At 35.7% G+C, this 20,391-nt stretch overlaps 1 pseudogene; it reads left to right on the forward strand.

The window, feature by feature from the left end:
* The first annotated feature begins 12,714 nt into the window (after window positions 1-12,714).
* Window positions 12,715-13,179, forward strand: LOC118985955 (cytochrome c-like; annotated as a pseudogene).
* The last annotated feature ends 7,212 nt before the right edge of the window (window positions 13,180-20,391 follow it).

Here is a 20,391-nt window from a genome sequence, read left to right on the forward strand (position 1 = left end):
CTATCAGAGAGATGCAAATTAAAACCACAATGAGATACCACTTTACACCAGTCAGAATAGCTATCATAAACAAAGAAACAAACAACAAGTGCTGGAGAGGTTGTGGGGTAAAGGGAACCCTAGTTCACTGTTGGTGGGATTGCAGACTGGTACAACCACTATGGAAAACAGTATGGAATTTTCTAAGAAAACTAGAAATTAATACACCTTTTGACCCAGCAATTCCACTGCTAGGATTGTATCCTAAGAACCCTGAAACACCAATCCCAAAGAACCTATGCACCCCAATGCTCATAGCAGCACAATTTACGATAGCCAAGAGTTGGAAGCAACCTAGATGTCCATCAGTAAATGACTGGACCAAAAAGCTTTGCAGTTTTAACAGGTATTGTGTCAGGCATAATTACTAGTTTGAATTTTTAAAAAACTAGTGAAATTTTACAAAATGGAATTTACACAATGGAATTCTATGCTGCAGAAAGGATGAAGGAACTCCTACCCTTTACAACATCATGGATGGAACTGGAAAGCATTATGCTGAGCGAAATAAGACAGGCGGTGAAAGACAAATACCATATGATATCACCGTTAACAGGAATCTAAACAACAACACAAACAAGCAAGCAAAATATGACCAATGACACTCAAATACGGAACAGGCTGACAGGGTCCAGAGGGGAGAGAATCATAGGGGAAAAGGGGATGGACTCACATGAACAAGTATAAAGGACACATGGACAATAACTAAGGTGGGGGGCGGAAATGGGAGGGAGGTGGGGAGCACTTGGGGGGGCAGGGCTGGGAATATAAGACAGAAAACTGCACTTGAACAAGAATTAAATAAAAATTAAAATTAAAAAAGAAAAAAACTATGAATATTAAGATAGAAATAAATACATAAATATCAAGAACTAAATCTAAAAAACAAAATAAGAAAACAAGCAGAACAGAAACAGAATCACAGACATGGAGAACACTGGGGAGGGTGGCCAGTTAGGATGGGGTTCTAGGGGAAGAGGGGACAAAGTGAAGGGATTAAGAAGTAAAAATTGGTAGGGACAAAATAGGCAGGGGATGTTAAGAGCAATTGTAGTAAATGGAGTTGCCAAAGAACTGATATGCATGACTCATGGACATGAATAAGGAGAGGGGATCACCAGAGGGAATATGGTATGTTGGCTGGAGGGGGGCTTAGGGGGGGGAAATTGGGGCCAATGTAATAGCATAATCAGTAACACAAAAAAATAAAATAAAGTGAATCTCTTGCAAACACAAATTGGTAATTAGAAAATAGCCACAAGGCATAAGATAGCTGAATAGATAAGAAAACAAGACCAATATATATGTTGTCTACAAGAAACCAACATCAAAACAAAAGATACACACAGACTAAACATAAAAGTATGGAAAAATATAGTCAATGCAAATAGAAATGAAAAGAAAGCTGGGGTAGCAATATTTATGTTAGAAAAAAATGACTTCAAAACAGAGGCCTTAGAAAGAGACCAAAAAAAAAAAATTTTATAATGCTAAAGGGATCAATCAAAAAAGAGAATATAACCCTTGTAAACACATATGCACTCAACATAGGAGCACCTAACTATATAAAGAATATCTTTGTGAACATAAAGGAATAGATGGACAGTACTACAGTCATAGTTGAGGATTTTAACACCCCACTAACATCAATGGATAGATCTTCCAGACATAAAGTCAACAAGGAAACTATAACCTTAAGTAACACATTAGATCAGATGGGTTTAATTGATATCTTCAGAGCATTTCACTCCAAAGCAGCAGAATATACATTCTTTTCAAATGCACAGGGAATATTTTCTTAGGATAGGCCATATGTTAAAACACAAAATAAGTCTCAATAAATTTAAGATTGAAATCATTTGACCACAATGATATGAAACCAGAAATCAATCACAAGAAACAAACTGAAAAGCACACAAGGTCATGAAGGTTAAATAACACGTTACAATGAATGGGTTAACAATGAGATCTAGGAAAACATCAAAAGAGACCTTGAAACAAATGAACAAACAGCAACCAAACACCCATAGAACACAATGAAGGCAATCCTAAGAGAGAAATTTATAGCAATACAGGCCTATCAAAAAAATCTTATTATAAATAATCTAATATTACACCTAAAAGTACTAGAAAAAGAACAACAAACAAAATCCAAAGTAAGTAGAAGGAAGGAAATAATAAGATTAGAGTGAGGACAAATGACATAGAGACTAAAAAAAAAAAATACAAAAGAGCATTGAAACCAAGAGGTGGATCCTTGAAAGATAAACAAGATCAAAAAACCTTTATCCAGACTTATCAAGAAAAAAGAGAGAGGACCAAAATAAATAAAACAGAAATGAAAGAGGAGAAGTGATAAGTGACACCACAGAAATATAAAAGGTAGTAAGAAAATCCTGTGAAAACTACACACCAACAAATTACACAACCTGGATGAAATGAATACACTCCTAGAAACATGCAATCTTTCAAAACTGGACCACAAAGAATCAGAAAATCTAACAGATTTTGCAATTAATGAAATCAAAGCGGTAATCAAAAAACACCCATCAAACAAATGGACTGAATGGTTTCTCTGACAGTTTTACCAACCATTCTGAGAATAGTTGACACCTCTCCTCAAACTATTCCAAAAAATTCAAGAGGAGGAAAGACTCCCACACTCTTCTTACAAGGCCAGCATTATTCTAGTTTTAAAACCAGATAAATACACTACAAACAAGGAAAATTTTAGGCCCATATCTCTGATGAATGTAGAAGCTAAAATCCTCAACAAAAGAGCAAACTGGATCCAGCAATACATTAAAAAGATTATACACCATGATCCAGTGGGATTTATTCCAGGAATGCAAGGTTGTTACAATATCCATAAACCAATAAACATATACCACATAAACAACATGAAGAATTAAAAAATCACATGATCATTTCAATAAATGCAGAAAAAGTATTTGATAAAATCTAGCAACATTTTTGATAAAAACTCTCAGCAAAGTGGGAATAAAGGGAACATACTTTAACATAATAAAGGCCATATATGACAAACCCACTGCCAGCATCACACTCAATGGGCAAAAACTAAGAAGTGTTTCCCTCAACAGGAATAAGACAGGGATGTCTGCTTTCACCGCTCTTAGTCATCATAGTACTGGAAGTTCTAGTCACAGCAATCAGATAAGAAGGAATAAAAGGCATCCAAGTTAGAAAGGAAGAAGTAAAATTGTCTTTATTTGCAGATGGCATGACACTATATATAGAGAACCCTAAAGATTCCACCAAAAATTACTAGAACTGATAAATCAATTTAGTAATGAAACAGGATACAAAATACATATTCAGAAATCCACTGCATTTTTATAAACCAGTAATGAATTATCGGAAAGGGAAACTAAGGAAACAATCTCATTTGTAATTGCAATAAAAAATAAAATACCTAGTAATAAATCTAATAAAGGATGTAAAAGACCTGTACTCAGAAATAACTAAGGTACTGAAGAAGGAAATTGAAGATGATAACAATAAGTGGAAGCACATACCGTGTTATAGATAGGAAGAATTAACATTATTAAAATGTCCACACTACCCAAAACAATCCATAGATTCAACACAATTCCTATGAAAATACCAATGGTATATTTCCAAAACTACAGCAAACATTCCAAAAATTTATGTAAAACCAAAAAAATAATGTAAATATTTAATACCACTGAGGTGTGCACTTATAAAGGGTTAAGATAGTAAATTTACTTATGTGTATTTTAGCGCAATAAAAAAACACCTGCAAAATCCTCAACATCATGTTATATGAAAATAGAAAAATTAATGTATCTAGGTAGAGTTTAATACACATAAACATTTTTATTCTCTTCTTTACCATGATACTGTTTTGCTACAGTACAAATTTAGAACTATAAATCAAAACAGAATAAAATACATAAGATTACAACATTGCAATGGCCAAAAACATCATTTGTTTTTTTCTGTAAGATGGCTCTCATAGCACTTAGCTGTCTCTAACTCCATTTGAAACAATTTTATTAAACTGTATTGTGACTGCTGTCATATCAACATAAATTTTAAAAACACTTATTAAAATTGGTGAATTTTTGTGGAGCTATTTTAATATTGAAGATGGAAGAAATACGCAACATTCTCAGCATATTATACTTCATTATTTCAAGAAAGGTAAAAAGTCAATTGAAACACAAAAAAATAATTGTGTAGTGTATGGAGCAGGTGCCATGACTGAACAAACATGTCCAAAGTGGTTTGTGAAGTTTGATGCTTGAGATTTCTCGCTGAATGATGCTCCACAGTTGGGTAGACAAGTTGAAGTTAATAGAGATCAAACCAGGACACTACCTGAGAACAATCAACATTACACCATGCAGGAGATAGCTGACATACTCAAAATATCCAAATCAATAAACTTACTGGTGAAATGAAATATCTTTTATTTCATGAAAAAAACTAAATGGGCTTTTTGGCCAACCCAACAGATATACTAGGAAATTTCACTAGTTTTTTTAAATTTCAAACTAGTAATTATGCCTGATACCATACCTGTTAAAACTGCAAATTAGTTCCTGATTAAAGTAACACAAATCCAGCTGGAGAGACAGACATGCACAGTAAACTAACTCTATAAATATTGCAATAAACAAATTACAGTGAAAGCACAGAATAGGGAGCAACTGCTTTTACTACAGGAATAAATGATATGTTAGTGAGTCCTTGAAGGTTAAGTAAAAACCTCACTAGCAGAGGAAAAGGGAAATTATGTTCCAAGCATTGGAAGCTATTAAGAAAAAGAAAGAGAACTTAAAATATGTTGGAGTGATACCAAGGAATTTTTTTAGTGGTGGCCAAGTCACAGAATGGGTGAGACTAAGGAGGGAAGGCAAAATTTATGTGCCTGAAGGATAGAATTATATTCCAAAAAATGCCAGGATAAGGAATTAAAACTTTTTTTCCTGGGGTTAATGAACAACCTGTGATTTCTGAGTCAAGAAGGATATGAGACCTCTGCCTCCGTCAGGACAGAATCACCGCATACTGGGATGGCCCTCACACAGAGGATCTGTCCAACCTCTGGGTGCTCACTGAAACTTGCATGTCTGGGCAGACACAAAGTAGCCCACAAAGACCTAAAAAAACAAACTGAACAAATGGGAAGTTACAAAATAATCACTGAGATGTAAAGTATAGCATAAGGAATATAGGCAATGAATTGTAATAGCTGTCGGGGGGTCACTTCATAAGTTATATAAATGTCTAACCACCATGCTGTACACCTGAAACTAATATAATATTTAATGTCAACTGTAATTGAAATTCTGATATATTAAAGCAGATAATAAAAAAACTACACTGAGATTTGAGCTGCCACTCAGGAAACACTGTATTTTAAAAATTAACCAATAAAACTGCCTGCTAAAATAAAAATAACAGAGCTCTTTATAGTGGTAGAAATGATCCACAACTGAACCTTCACAATGTCCAGTAACTAATCTAAAATTATTCAAAAAATGAAGAACCAGAAAAAAATAATCCATTTCAAGAGCAAAGAAATCTATATCCCAACTCCAAGTTGACAGAGATATTAGAAATAGCACATGAAGATTTTGATGTAACTATCATAATTAGACTAAAAGAGGTAAGAGGAAATATGCTCACAATGAATGAAAAGAAAGGAAATCTCAGTTAAATAGAAATTGTAAAAAAAAAACCCTAAATTTCAGAAATAAAGTTATAATCTCTGAAATAAAAATTATGTGATCTTAACTACAGATGATAATACAGGAAAGAGCCAGCTATGTCTCAGATAAACAATGGAAGTTATCCGATCTCATTAACAGAGAGGTTTAGAAGAATATTAAAACAAGGAACCGAGCCTTGGAGACCTGTGTGAAAATACCAAAAACACGAATAGTGTACAATTTGAATCCAGGAACCGGAGAAGAGAAGAAAGGTGCAGGAAAGCAACTGTAAGAAACAATGACCAAAAATCTCTCATATTTCAATGATCCAGTAAACTCCAAGCAATATAAATCTGTGCACATCGTGGTCAAAATCCTGAAAACCAATTACAAAAAAGAAGAGTGTTAAAAGAAGCCAGAAAAAAATGACAAAGTACTTACCAGGGAACAAGGACTCACATGGCTGTTCCAGTCTCATCAGCAATGACGGTGATCAGAAGACAGCAGAACAACACAGGAACGTTCTAAAAGAAAAGGAATTAAAAGCATCAGAAATAGTAAATATATGAATAAGTACAAATACTACTTTTTACTCTTAATTTCTAAAAACATTAATCATTGCTGTAGCAATACTGCTAATCATTACAGTTGCAAAATTCTTGTAGGTGAAGTCATGTAATATTAATTCTAAATATACTGTATAAAGATGTGTTTTGCAATCCTAGAGAAAATGATTTAAGAGAAAAATAAGTTTAAAGTAATAAAAACAAATGTATCTCAAACTCCAGGAGATGCTAGAAAAAAACTGCAAGATATTAAGAATATGCCTTTTCTCTGGGAGGAGTATGTATACCAATGGAATATTAGCAGAAAAAAATAAAGAACTAAACAGTTTGGAGAAGCAACAAAATATAAGTATAGTTTTCTTCCTTTGCCAAAATAAGCAAATACTAATTTTTTCAAACTGCAATAACGCTAGCATTTCCCAAATTCGGTCCACTATATGAACACACATTTACAGGTATAACTAGTCTCTAAAGATGCCTGAGTTCAGAAATAATGTTGCCTATGGGTATTGCCAACTACGAATGCACAGGAGCTTCACAACATAAATATGGACACACTCTGTCTGCAGCCTTCTGCTAAGTACAGCCACCCACTGCCCTGCAAAGGAAAAGGGAAAATATTCAATAGGTTGCCAAGAGATTAATCACCTTTAGTCGTTTTAACAGCACTGTACCTCTTGTTTTCAAATAATTTGTAAATATCAACAATAGTGTGATTAAGTTTCCAGTTCCCCAAAACAACTGATTATCACACTAACATTTCCTTTTCAGCTCAAAGGGCCTTTTACTGGTCCTTTTTGCACTTTTCCACGTGTCCATCAACAGACCCCTGAATCGTACAATTGGAATCAGCAATATTTTATTTGTGACCTAGGCTTTAGTGCCACTCAGCGTTCAAGTGATAGAACTGCAGCAAATGAAGCCACCAAATCTGTCACAGCAACCTAGAAATATATCTTCTGGATTTAAAGACATCATTCAAGGTCTCTAATCCCTACCTGTTTTACTCTGCCTGATACTTATAAGCAAGATGAGAAACTCAACATACGTTAGATGCCTGTTGAAACTGGTCAGAAGAAAGCGGTGACTGAGTGCCAGAGATCTTTTTTATTTTCTTTCTGTTTGAGATATACAGTACTGTGCCATGTTTCCAAATATAAATTGACTTACTGGAAACAGAAAAGAGAAATCATTTGCTCAGGAAAAAATAAAAGTACAGGCATTCAGGAACAAAACCTAAGTCCCACATTAATAGAAAATAAAAATACTGATGGAAGTTTATAATCAAATGCTGAAATTAAATGACCAATTATAGAGAACTAGGTTATATAATCTTACTTCTGTTAAATAAGATAAGATAAAATAAGCAAGTAGGCATCTTCCATTTCTCATAACATATTCCATGCCAATTCTGCAACATTTTAACAGTGTGGAGGAAAAAGAAGAATGTGAAGGATGAATACTGGATGATTGTGTTACAAAAGAGTAAACAGAAAAACAAGAGAGGCGATCTTTTTAAACTTTATTTTTCGACTACTGTTTATATTTAACATTATTTTGTAATAGTTTCAGGTGTACCACATACTGGTTAGACAATCATACTTTTTACAAGGTGATCCCCCTAGTATTTCCAGTACCCACCTGGCACCATGCATAGTTATTAAAATGTTGTTGACTATTTTCTCCGTGCTGCACTTTACCTCCCCGTGACTACTTGTGACTATTAATTTGTACTTTTTCACCTTTTGCACCCATCCCCCAACCTCCCTTACCTCTAGCAACCAACAGGCTGTTAGAAAGACAATCTTTTAAAGTAAAAATGCCTCAAAAAATAAGAAATAGAAGGCAAATATGAGTGGAGAAGTTAAAGAAGAAAAATATAAAGAAAACTTTACATGGAAATTATGAATAAAATAATGTCATTCAAGTTTGCTTGGGAATAACATTACTGATAATTATCTATTTTAAGACCAAAATAATGACACACATGTACTGTTCATTAGAAATTAAAGAGTGACACCTGGCCACCATGGCTCAGTTGGCTAGAGTGTCATCCCATAAACCAAAATGTCACAGGTTTGATTCCCAGCCAGGGTACATGCCTGGGTTGTGGGTTTGGGCCCCAGTAGGGGCACGTTCAAGAGGCAACCAATCGATGTTTCTCTCTCTCTCTCTCTGAAATCAATAAGCATGTCCTTGGGCAAGGATAAAAAGAGAAAAATTAATGATAAAAAGATCAAAATGCCTTTTTTGCAAATCTGTGACTATGCTTTAAAAAAATCTTGCATACAACAAGAATTTATAAGAAATTTCATAGCAACTTCTTCCTCTTGAAAACATTAAAATTAAAATTGTAGAAAATTTGGAAAATTCAAAATACTGACTTATAGTTCCACTAACTTGAGATATCATGATAATCATTGTTAAATATTTTGGTATAAACCTTTCCAGTTTTTTTATCAAAGCAAAAATTTACATGTTCTAAATAGAATCCTAGTGATTTAATGACATGATTTATTCTCTTAATACATAGTATGTATATTAAAATGTCATTTAAAAAGTCCTTTAAAATGTCATTTTAAACAACTACTGGTATTCTGTTTTATAGATGCACACTAATTTTTTTTAAACAGTCTCCCACTCTGGCTGACTCTAGTGTTTGGCTATTATAAACAAATATTGAGTTAATATACTTGCAACTAAATCTCATATATACAAAATTACCTTTCTCAGAATAAAGAACTAAAAATTGAATTGCAATGTTAAAACCATAAAGAACTTTAAGAGTTTTTTAAGATTATTTCCCCAATGAGAGGATTTATCAATTGTCTGATTTTTCTATATCTTGTTAGTAATACACATGACCATTTTTTATTTATTTTATTTTATTTTATTGATTATACCATTACAGTTGTTCTATTTCCCCCTTCAATCCCCTCCACCCACACCCTCCCTCCCCCACCATTCTCCCCCCCTTAGTTTATAACCACGTGTCTCAAGTTCTTTGGATTCTATATTTCCCCCACTANTCCATTAGCAACAATAAGACCTCCCCAAACCTTACTTTTCCATCTAACAAGAAGACAACAACAGCACGGAGCTCTCCACCTGAAATGGTGACCGGCCCGTACTCTGTGCTCTTTTACATTGTAGCTGCTCTTCGTGGGATTTCCCTCCTTGTTTACCGTATGTATTGCCCACACTGTCCCTAGCTGTCAGTTGCCTTTCAATCTTGTTTGGAGTAGGTGTGACAGACAGACGCTTTAAAAATTTTGTAGTAATATCTATCACTTTTCTCTTCAGGATATTTGCCTTTGGAATCACACTTAGAAAAGCAACAGATTTAGAGGAATAAAGATAGTAGAACATTTTCAGGAAAGCAAACTATAGCTGGCATGTGCGTTGTGAATCAGATCAAAATCCAGCATTATTCTTCTCATGCACGTCTACTAAACATGCACAATTTTTAAATAACTTTGGTCTGAAAAAGAAATGCAAAAAAATCACAATGACAGTCACCATACACAAAACCTCCAACAATCATGGCCTATCTAGTTCCCCAGTTGGGCTGAATATTGGTCTTCTGCTTCAATAAAAGGTACATAAATAGCCCTGATTGGTGTAGCTCAGTTGGTTGAAGTGTCGTCCTGTACACAGGTTTGATTCATGGCCAGGGCACATATAGAGATCTTGGGTTCAATCCCCAGTTCTTGTTCTCTTTCTCCCTCTCTCTCTCTCTCTCTCTCTCCCCACCCCCTCTCTCTCTAAAAGCAATTTTAAAAAATACATCCTCAAGTAAGGATTTAAAATTTTTAAGGTATATATAAACATATCATAGTAAGTTAGGTTTCTCTTTTTTACCAATTTCCCAGATGATTGGGAAGAAATTACAATGAAGTTAATTATTCCATAAATCAAAGAACTCCCCAGAATCACTCATATCTGAGGGAATTCAGCTTGTAAGTGAACATTTCTCAACCCTATCATCAGCAAATATAAAAACACAAAGACTTTCAAAGTTTAAGCAAAATAAATCACTAGTAGAGGTAGCAAGGTTCTGTTCATTTGAACTAGGATAACATTTTCCAACCAGCAGAGGACAGTATGCCCAAGCTGAAATAACCAAACTATGAACTAGATATTATACATGTGTGACACAATACTATTATTTGTAATAGTTTCATTACAGAGACAGTATTCAGTAGATTAATATGTTTAACCTAACACTATAAGCAGCAACTGTTGGTGGGAATGCAGACTGGTGCAGCCACTGTGGAAACAGTATGAAGGTTCCTCATTAAACTAAAAATGAAACTGCCTTATGACCCAGTGATTTCCACTTCTGGGTATATATCTAAAGAAACCCAAAACACCAATTCAAAAAAATATATGCAGCATTATTTATAACAGCTAGGCTATGGAAGCAAACCAGATTTCCATCAATAGACAAGTGGACAAAAAAAGCAGTGGTACATATATGCAATGGAATATTACTCTGCCTTTAAAAGAGAATGAAGAGCAAGGTATATAAAGGAAAGAATAAACAAATGGGATCTCATCAAAATAAAAAGCTTCTGTGCAGCTAAAGAAAACAGTATTAAGATAAAAAGAGAACCAACTGTACGGGAAAACATATTTGACAATGATACCTCAGACAAAGGTTTAATCTCAAAAATATACAAAGAACTCACACAACTTCACTCTAAGAAGACAATTAACCCAATGAAAAAATGGGGAAAGGACTTGAACAGACACTTCTCCAAGGAGGACATACAGAGGATCCAGAGACACATGAAGAGATGCTCAATATCGTTTGCTATCAGAGATGCAAATTAAAACCACAATGAGATACCACTTTACACCAGTCAGAATGGCTATCATAAACAAAGCAATAAACAACAAATATTGGAGAGGGTGTGGGGAAAAGGGGACTCTGGTCCACTGTTGGTGGGATTGCAGACTGGTACAACCATTATGGAAAACAGTATGGAATTTTCTAAGAAAACTAAAATTGGACTTGCCTTTTGACCCAGCAATTCCACTGCTAGGATTGTATCCAAAGAACCCTAAAACACCAATCCCAAAGAACCTATGCACCCCAATGTTCATAGAAGCACAATTTACAATAGCCAAGAGTTGGAAGCAACTAAGGTGCCCATCAGTAAATGAGTGGATCAAAAAACTATGGTACATATACACAATGGAATTCTATGCTGCAGAAAGAAAGAAGGAGCACCTACCTTTTGCAACATCATGGATGGAACTGGAAAGCATTATGCTGAGTGAAATAAGCCAGGTGTTGAAGGACAAACACCATATGATCTCACCTTTAACAGGAAGCTAAACAACAAAACAATGAAGCAAGCAAAATATAACCAAAGACACTGAAATAGAGAACAGGCTGACAGTGACCAGAGGGGAGAGGGGAGGCAATTTCAGGGGAAATAAGGGAGGGATTTAGAGGAACAAATATAAAGGATACATGGACAACAACTGAGAAGGGTGGAAATGGGATGGAGGGCGGGGAGCACAGGGGTGGGATGGGACAGGAGTAATAGATAGAAAACTGTACTTGAAAAATAGTTAAATAAAAAAATGGAAAAAAATAATAAAGCACTTTACAAAAATTTTTAAAAAAAGATTTGACTACTACTGTAATTAAGCATATTCCTGAAGTTAGTGTTGCAGGACTAAACCTTTCTCACTCTTTTTAGTAATAAAATCACCGTTTGTATATCTCACTCATATCTAAGAAATAAATAACTTGCTGAAATGGGAAAAAAAAGAGAATGAAATCTTACCATTCACAACCGTATAAATGCACCTAGAGGTTATTACGCTAGGTGAAATGTCAGTCAGAGAAAGACAATATACCGTATGATTTATCTTATATGTGGAATCTAAAGAACAATACAGATGAACGAACAAAACAAACAGACTCGTAGACACAGAGGACAGATTGACGGTTGCCAGGGGGAGGGGGATGGGTAACTGGGTGAAAACGGTGAAGGAACTGAGAAGTACAGATTAATAGTTATAGAGCAGTCATGAAAATGTAAAGCTCAGCATATTAAATGTAGTTAATATTCTAATAACTATGTAGGATGTCAGTTGAGTACTAGAAATATCAGGTGGAACATTTTATAGAGTATGTGATTGTCTAACTACTATGCTGTACACCTGAAACTAATACAAAATAACAGTGAGTATAAACTGTAATTGAAAAATTTTTTCAATATGTAGGTTGTAAAAAAACTATGAGCAGCAAAACATAATTACAATTTTATAAGAATTTTTCAAATTTAGTTTATTTAGTTTATTTTCAAAATTAGTTTAGTACTAATTTAATTTTAATATCTAAAATAGTTTAGATTTACTTAGGCGCGGACCAGTATGTCCTTGGGATTAGAGAGCAGGACATCGGCTTGCGAGTCAGAACTTCTGTGTTTTGCATGATGAAAGAGTGATTTTAAAATGGGTGATGTTGAGAAAGGCAATAAGATTTTTGTTTGGAAGTGTGCCCAGTGCCACACTGTGGAAAAGGGAGGCAAGCACAAGACTGGGCGAAATCTCCATGGTCTATTTGGGCAAAAGGCAGGTGAGTCCCCTGGATTTTCTTACACGGATGCCAACAAGAACAAAGGCATCACCTGGGGGGGAGGCTACACTGATGGAGTACTTGGGGAATCCCAGGAAGTACATCCCTGGAAAGAAAATGATCTTTGCTGGCATTAAGGAGAGTTCAGAAAGGGCAGATTTGATAGCTTATCTCAAAAAAGCTACTAATGAGTAATAGTTGGCCACTGCCTTATTTATTACAAATGTCTCATGACTTTTATATGTCTACCATATTTCAATTGATCTCATATACCAGAATTCAGGTCATGAATGGCTGATAGAGCATTTCTTTGGGGCAGTTCTGATTTAGATAATACGGGCTTGTGGTTAAATGAATACAATCAGCTTTTTGAACTTTGATGGCAATTTCAGTTTAGAGACTGCTATCACTATTTTCCCCTTCTCAAAATAGGACTGGACTTGGCTGGTAACATTCACCTTTCCACAGAGATGGTGAATGCTGTCTCAAAACCTGCAGCAGACCGGTTTTTATGTAGATTTATGTAATTGCTAATATAAACATTTTAAATACTGAGAAAATCCCTTCACTGTTTATTAGAAAAGCAAGACTTGCTTGCGTTTCAAATTGTGTTCATTACCCTATTAAAAGGCAAGGCCTGAAGGTCCATGGGCAGTGTCCATTTTGTCTTTCGGTAATAACTATGCCAATTTAAAAAAAATATCCTGTATCTAAACTGTTGCCTTTAACTTACTGAAAGGCATTTTAGTGTGGTTTATAATATCAAATAAAGAATATTTAACACTTAAAAAATAAAATAGTTTAATATCCAAAGAATATCTATGCCTGAGCACTATTCCATTGTGTGACACACTCACAGGTGCGCACACACACACAGGGTGGGGCAAAAGTAGGTTTATAGTTGTGAGTACATGAAACAGTTTATTCTTGTATTACTATTTATTAATTATTATACTATCATTTTCCATACAAACAACTATAAACCTACTTTACCCCACCATATATATGTATACATACATATATACAAAACTGTATACATGTGCAGGTGTGTACGTGTATGCATACATGTATACATGTATACATGTATATATATAAGATCTCACATCTTCTTTATCCATTTATCCATCAATGGGCACTTAAGTTGTTTCCATATCTCAGCTATGGTAAATAATGCTGCAATGAACACAAAGGTGCATCTATCCTTTCAAAGGAGTGTTTTCATATTCTTCAGATAACCAGAAGTAGAATAGTTGGTCACATGATAATTCTATTCTTAATTTTTGGAGGGACCTCCATACCGTTTCTCCACAATGGCAGAAACAGCTGCATTCCCACCAGCAGTGCAGGAGGGTTCCCTCTTCCCTACATCCTCTCCAACAGGTTTTACCTTGTCTTTTTGATAATAGGCATTCTGAGAGGAATCAGGTGATATCTTACTGTGGTTTTGATTTGCATTTCCCTGATACTCAGCCATAAAAAGAAAGGAAATCTTGCCATTTCTGACAACATGGATGGACCTCAAAGGTATTATGCTAAGTGACATAAATCAGACAAAGAGAAACAAATACCATATGATTTCACTTATATGAGGAATCTTTAAAAAATGTGCAAACAAAACAAAAACAAACTCATAGATGGAAAGAAGAGATTGTGGTTACCAGAGGGAAGGGAGTTGAGAGGAAGGCCAAAAGGACAAAGGGGATCAATTGTGTGGTGATATATGGTAACCAGACTTCCAGTGGTGAACACAATTTAGTATATACAAATACTGAATTACACACTTGAAATATATATATAATCTTTCCTAGCAATTTTACCACAATTAAATAAATAAATAAAAGGATTTCTATGTCTATAACAGATATAAGTACAGCTCAATATTATATTTTCATTTATAATTTACATGGAAGTTCAAACCAAAAAGTTACCACTGGCCATATAAAGGACATGTTTTTAATCATTGCAAAAAAATTAATTCCAGTGAACCACCTTAGGAACATTAACAGTAGAAATATGTTAGCTATATTTAAAAAAAACAAAGAACTATATTTAAAATCTCATGATTCCTATTATGCAGATATTCAGGGCAATTTCTGCCTCTTTTATAACTGTAGTTAAAAAATATGAATTCTAGAAAAAGCTAATGGTTTTCTCAAGGTCACAGACAAGTAAACAATTGTATGTCATAAATTTTTCTTAGTGTGCTACTCTATCCACCACAGTATGTAATTTCTGCCATAAACATCTTAAAATATGTAAGAAGTCATAAGAATTGCTAATACTACTTTTCAGCACTGTCATATTTTGTCCGCTGAGCCAAACATGCCAGATGTCTTTAAATAAAAGATTTAGACAGCATAAAAATAAAGTGTTATGGTATATGGGATTTTTTAAATATACCAATACATTGGGGATACCATAAGGCTTAAGTATACACTATTACAAAAGAGTGGGAGAGCTTGTAGATACGAATGGGATGCACCTAAAGACAGGAGAGATAGTGACCATAAATTTAGAAGATTTAGAAGAAAACAATGAAAAATTAATGTAACATTCTGCATGGTAAAGAATATTTTATCTACTTTAGCATAATGAGCTAGAATCATACATTCCCATTTCTTGGAGAAAATTGGGATTTTTCATTAATATAGCCCCATCAGCATACAATTCTCCTAGACTATGAAAAACCACTTTTGGTAAGTGGGCTGAAATGACTGTGGGGGGTGAAGAGATTGTGAGGTGACTATTGGGATTAACTGAGTGCTACTATATTTAAACACATCCGTTCACAACTAGTGAAAATGCAACTGTCTGTGAGAACAGATTTGAAACAATAGCTTCATCCTGAGCTTCACTTGTGCATCTGTTACATTTACACAGTTCTATCTAGTAACTCTAGATGTTTCAGTGAATGTTTCTCTCCCCAATTTCTAGCCACAGATGATCATATAGGGGAAAACAGAAGGAAAAGAGAGATGAAGGCAGGATGGCAAACCTTATATCCACATATGTAAAAGAATACTAAATGATACGTATAGACATAAAAATTAAACATAAGAAAAATCATTATTTTTAAATGCTCACTCAAATAGCTTAAGTATGTCTCCCCATTGCCCATAGAAAGTGTAAAAGTTCCTTAGTAAGACATAATAAATTAAAGCCCTATGCAATCTGTCCCAACCTATATCTTCAGCCTAATCACTCAGCATTCATTGGTATAAACACCTTAGTCTTCACATCAATACTTGCCATTCTCCTAAAGCCTCAAATTTTTCTGATTCTGTGCTTTTAAACAAGCCATTTCTTCTGCTTATATCATTTTATTCCAGATTACCTAAAGAACTTCTACTCATCCTTCAGGATTCAGCTCACTTACCATAAGATATTTTGATTATTTGCTTATTTGGGTGTCAGGCTACAATACACTAGACTTTGAGATCCTAAAAGGCAAAAATGATCTTACTTACCTTTGTATCCTAGCACCAATCACTCTGTCATGCACAGTGTTAACTTCTAGATGTTTACTGAGCGATGCATGAATGAACCAATAGTCAAGCAGAACCCAGATTTTATTTTTTAGAACTCGTTCTTTTGGGAATGGCAGAATTTGTTTTTATTTTCTCTCCTCAAATACTTAAAAACACTATGAATAAATCAAAATGGAACTCTCTTCCTTTCCCCACAACTACCCCACTTTTGTTCACAACTCTTAACCACAGTAGCAAATAAAAGGTCTTCTCAACTCTATTTTGAGACAAAAGACACATTTTTCCAGGAAGATAGAGGTACTTTTCCACATTCCTCCCACTAGATGCAACAAAATATCCTGAACATTAAATATATATTAAACATAAGAAGACTGAAAGGGGGCAAGAAGAAGGCAGGCGGTAAGAACATGAAAACCCAAGAAACAACACAGTGGTGAGTTCCTTGGGTTTTCTTTTTGTTTCTTTTATACCAGACTTGCAGCTGAGGAAGCCAGGACCCTGGAAACACCAACCCACATAGACAAAAGAGCCCCAGCAAAAGTTTGCTCTCTCTAAACCAAAGGACCAAGAAAAGATCAGCCTAGTGAAACTGAAAACTTTTACACAATTATTGCTCTATTCCAGTCAAATACCCCAGGAATAACTGTGACTCTAACCCCACTCATACTAGCAAAGGCCAAGTGGGGGCTGGGATTTCCACCCTCAAATCACAGTAATGAGGAGCTTGAGGAGCTTCAATGCCATCATCACAGTGGTGTCAAATAAGGCCAAATAAGAATCTGGGACTTCCATCCCTGTTGGCCAGAAACATGATCTCCCCCTCTCTTCTGGTGTCAGTGAAGACCACATGAAGAACTGGAACTTCCTCTCCCAACCAGCAGGCACCCTTGCCACCCCACTGAGGGAGTGTCAAAGGGGGCCTCGTGCCAACAGAACTTCTACAATCACCCAGTGGTAATGAGGCCACCCTTGCCACAGTGTCAGAGGAGACCATGTGTGAGGCCAGAATCCCCACTTTCGCCTCAGCAGTGAAAAGAAGCCTCTGCCTCTCAAGTGGCAACAAGCTAGACTTCTCCTCCACCTGACAGTAACATGTAGCAACCCCTAAATCCAATGCCAGAGTGGTGTCAACCAAAGTCAACCAAAAGGGAAGGTTTAAATAAAATCCATAACTTCATAATGTAATAGGACTAGGGGGAACCACCTCGACTTGGCAAAAGCACCTACAAAAACAACCCTATAACCATCTAGCATCATACTTTTCAGTGACTTTCCCCTTAAGATTAGAGACAAGGCAAAAATCTCCACCTTGACTACTCTTGATTCAAAAAAGTGCTGAAAGTGCTAACCTTGGCAATAAAAAAAGAGAGAGAAACAAAAGACATACTGATTAGAAAAGATGAAATAAAACTGTCCCTATTTGCAAATGGCATGATTACTACATAGAAAACCCCAAAGACTCTACACACACAAACACAAAAAAACCAAACCCCTAGAACTAATAAGTGATTTTGGCAAGGTTGTAGGATATATTAACATGCAAAAATCAACTATATCTCTATGTAATAGTAATCAATACATAAACACTGAAATTTAACATATAATGCCATTCATAATCAAAATGAAATAACTATATGAAATCTAACAAAACACGTCCAAGATTTGCATGCTGAAAACTACACAAAACTGATGAAGGAAATCAAAGATACTATAAATAAATGAAAAGACATACCACGTCCATTGGTAGACACATCATATTACAGATGTTAAATCTCTACTAATTGGCACAGTTTTAATACAGCTCTGCATGAAAATCCCAGCAACAGTGAAAACACTATAATAGCCAAAACAATTTTGGAAAAAAGATGAAATGGAATGAATTATTCTGTTGAATTTCAAGATTTATTATATAATCCTAGTAATCAAAACTGTGTGGACTTCCAGTCAAGATGGAGGCATAGGTATACACACTTTGCCCCCTCAAGACCACAAAAGGAATTACAACTAAATCTCAAACTAACACCCAGAACAGTCAGAAAAGTGAGCTGTATGGAAGTCCAACGACCAAGGATTAAAAGAAGCCACATTCAGTCAGATGGGTTGGAGGGGTGGAGTCAAGGGTTGGCAAGGAGACACAGTGTGGCATGGAGAGGCAGCAGTGGTGGAACAAGTGGTCCCACATTCATGTATGGTGAAAATACATCAGAAGGGAGCCCTGGCTGGTGTGGATCAGTAGATTGAGCACTGGCCTGCAAATTGAAAGGTTGCCAATTTGATCCCAGCCAGGGCACATGCCTGGGTTGGGGCGAGGTCTAGAGTTGGGGGCATGTGAGAGGCAACCAGTTGATGTTTCTCTCCCTTTCTTTCTCCCTCCTTTCCTCTCTTTTTAAAAATAAATAAAATCTTTTTATAAAGGAAAAATCAGGAGGGATATCTTGGGAGCAAGTGATCCCAGTCCCAGGCCAGACTGAACAGCCTCAGGAAGATAAATCCCCATAACTTATGTACGAAAAAACCAGTGGAGGTTGGGGTGGTGGGAGAAACTGTCAGATTTTCTGGGTACCCCACTTATAGGGTCTGCACAGTCTTAAAATGTTGCAAACCCACTCACTCAGGGATTCAACACTAGAGCGAGAGCTAGAAGGGCACCAATTGCATACATGGGTGAAGTGACTGGAAACGAGGTGACTGCCAGAGGCCAGGCAACAGCACTGTCCCCTGTCCAAGCTCTCCTCCCACACAGAGCTACAAAGCAGTAAGCAAGTTGCCCCACCCAGGTGATCACCTAAGCCTTCACTCCATACAATTTACAGGTGTCTTTTTGATAATAGGCCATGCTACTAAGACGGAGAGTCAACATAGCTCTACCTAAACACAAGGAGGCTGCCAAATTGAGGATACAAAAAAATATGGCCCAAATGAAAGAACAGAACAAAACCCCTGAAAAAATACTAAACAAAATGGAGATAGACAACCTATCAGATGCAGAGTTCAAAACACTAATTATCAGGATTTTCAAAGAACTCATTGAGTACAGCATCCACATGAAAGAAGAAATGAAGTTTACACTAAGTGAAATAAAGAAACATCTACAGGGAACCAGCAGTGAAGGGAAGGAAGCTGGGATTCAAAGTAATGATTTAGAACACAAGGAAGAAATAAACATTCAACCAGAACAGAAAGAAAAAAAGAATTTTAAAAAATGATGATAGAATAAGGAACCTCTGGGACATCTCCAAATGTACCAACACCCAAATCATAGGGATGCCAGAAGGAGAAGAAGAAGAAGAAGAAATTAAAAGCTTATTTGAGAAATGATGAAAGAAAACTTCCCTAATTTGGTGAAGGAAATAGACATACAGGTCCAGGAAGCACAGAGAGTCCCAAATAAGTTGGACCCAAGGAGGACACACCAAGACACATGATAATTAAAATGCCAAAAGTTAAAGATAAAGAGAATCTTAAAAGCAGCATGAAAAAAGTAGAATTACCTACAAAGGAGTTCCCACAGACTACCAACTGATTTCTCAAAAGAACTTTGCAGTCAAGAAGGGACTGGCAAAAAGTATTCAAAGTGATAAAAAGCAAAGACCTAAAACCTAGATTACTTTATCCAGCAAAGCTATCATTTAGAATGGAAGGGCAGATACAGCACTTCCTAGACAAGGTAAAGCTATAGGAGTTCATCATCACCAAGTCATTATAACATGAATTGTTAAAGAGACTTATTTAAGAAAAAGAAGATCAAAAGTATGAACATGAAAAAGACAACAGATTCACAACTATCAACAACTGAATCTAAAAACAAAAACTTCGCTGGCCAGTGCAGCTCAGTGGATTGACTGCTGGCCTGCAAACCAAAGGGCTGCAGGTTCGATTCCCAGTCAGGGCACATGCCTGGGTTACAGACCAGGTCCCCAGTTGGGGTCATATGAGAGGCAACCACACATTGATGTTTCTCTCCCTCTCTTTATCCCTCTCTCTAAAAATAAGTAAATAAA

This window comes from Sturnira hondurensis, unplaced genomic scaffold (genome assembly GCF_014824575.4).
Source record: "Sturnira hondurensis isolate 20B ecotype Veracruz unplaced genomic scaffold, ASM1482457v3 Scaffold0004136, whole genome shotgun sequence".
Taxonomy (NCBI): Eukaryota; Metazoa; Chordata; class Mammalia; order Chiroptera; family Phyllostomidae; genus Sturnira; species Sturnira hondurensis.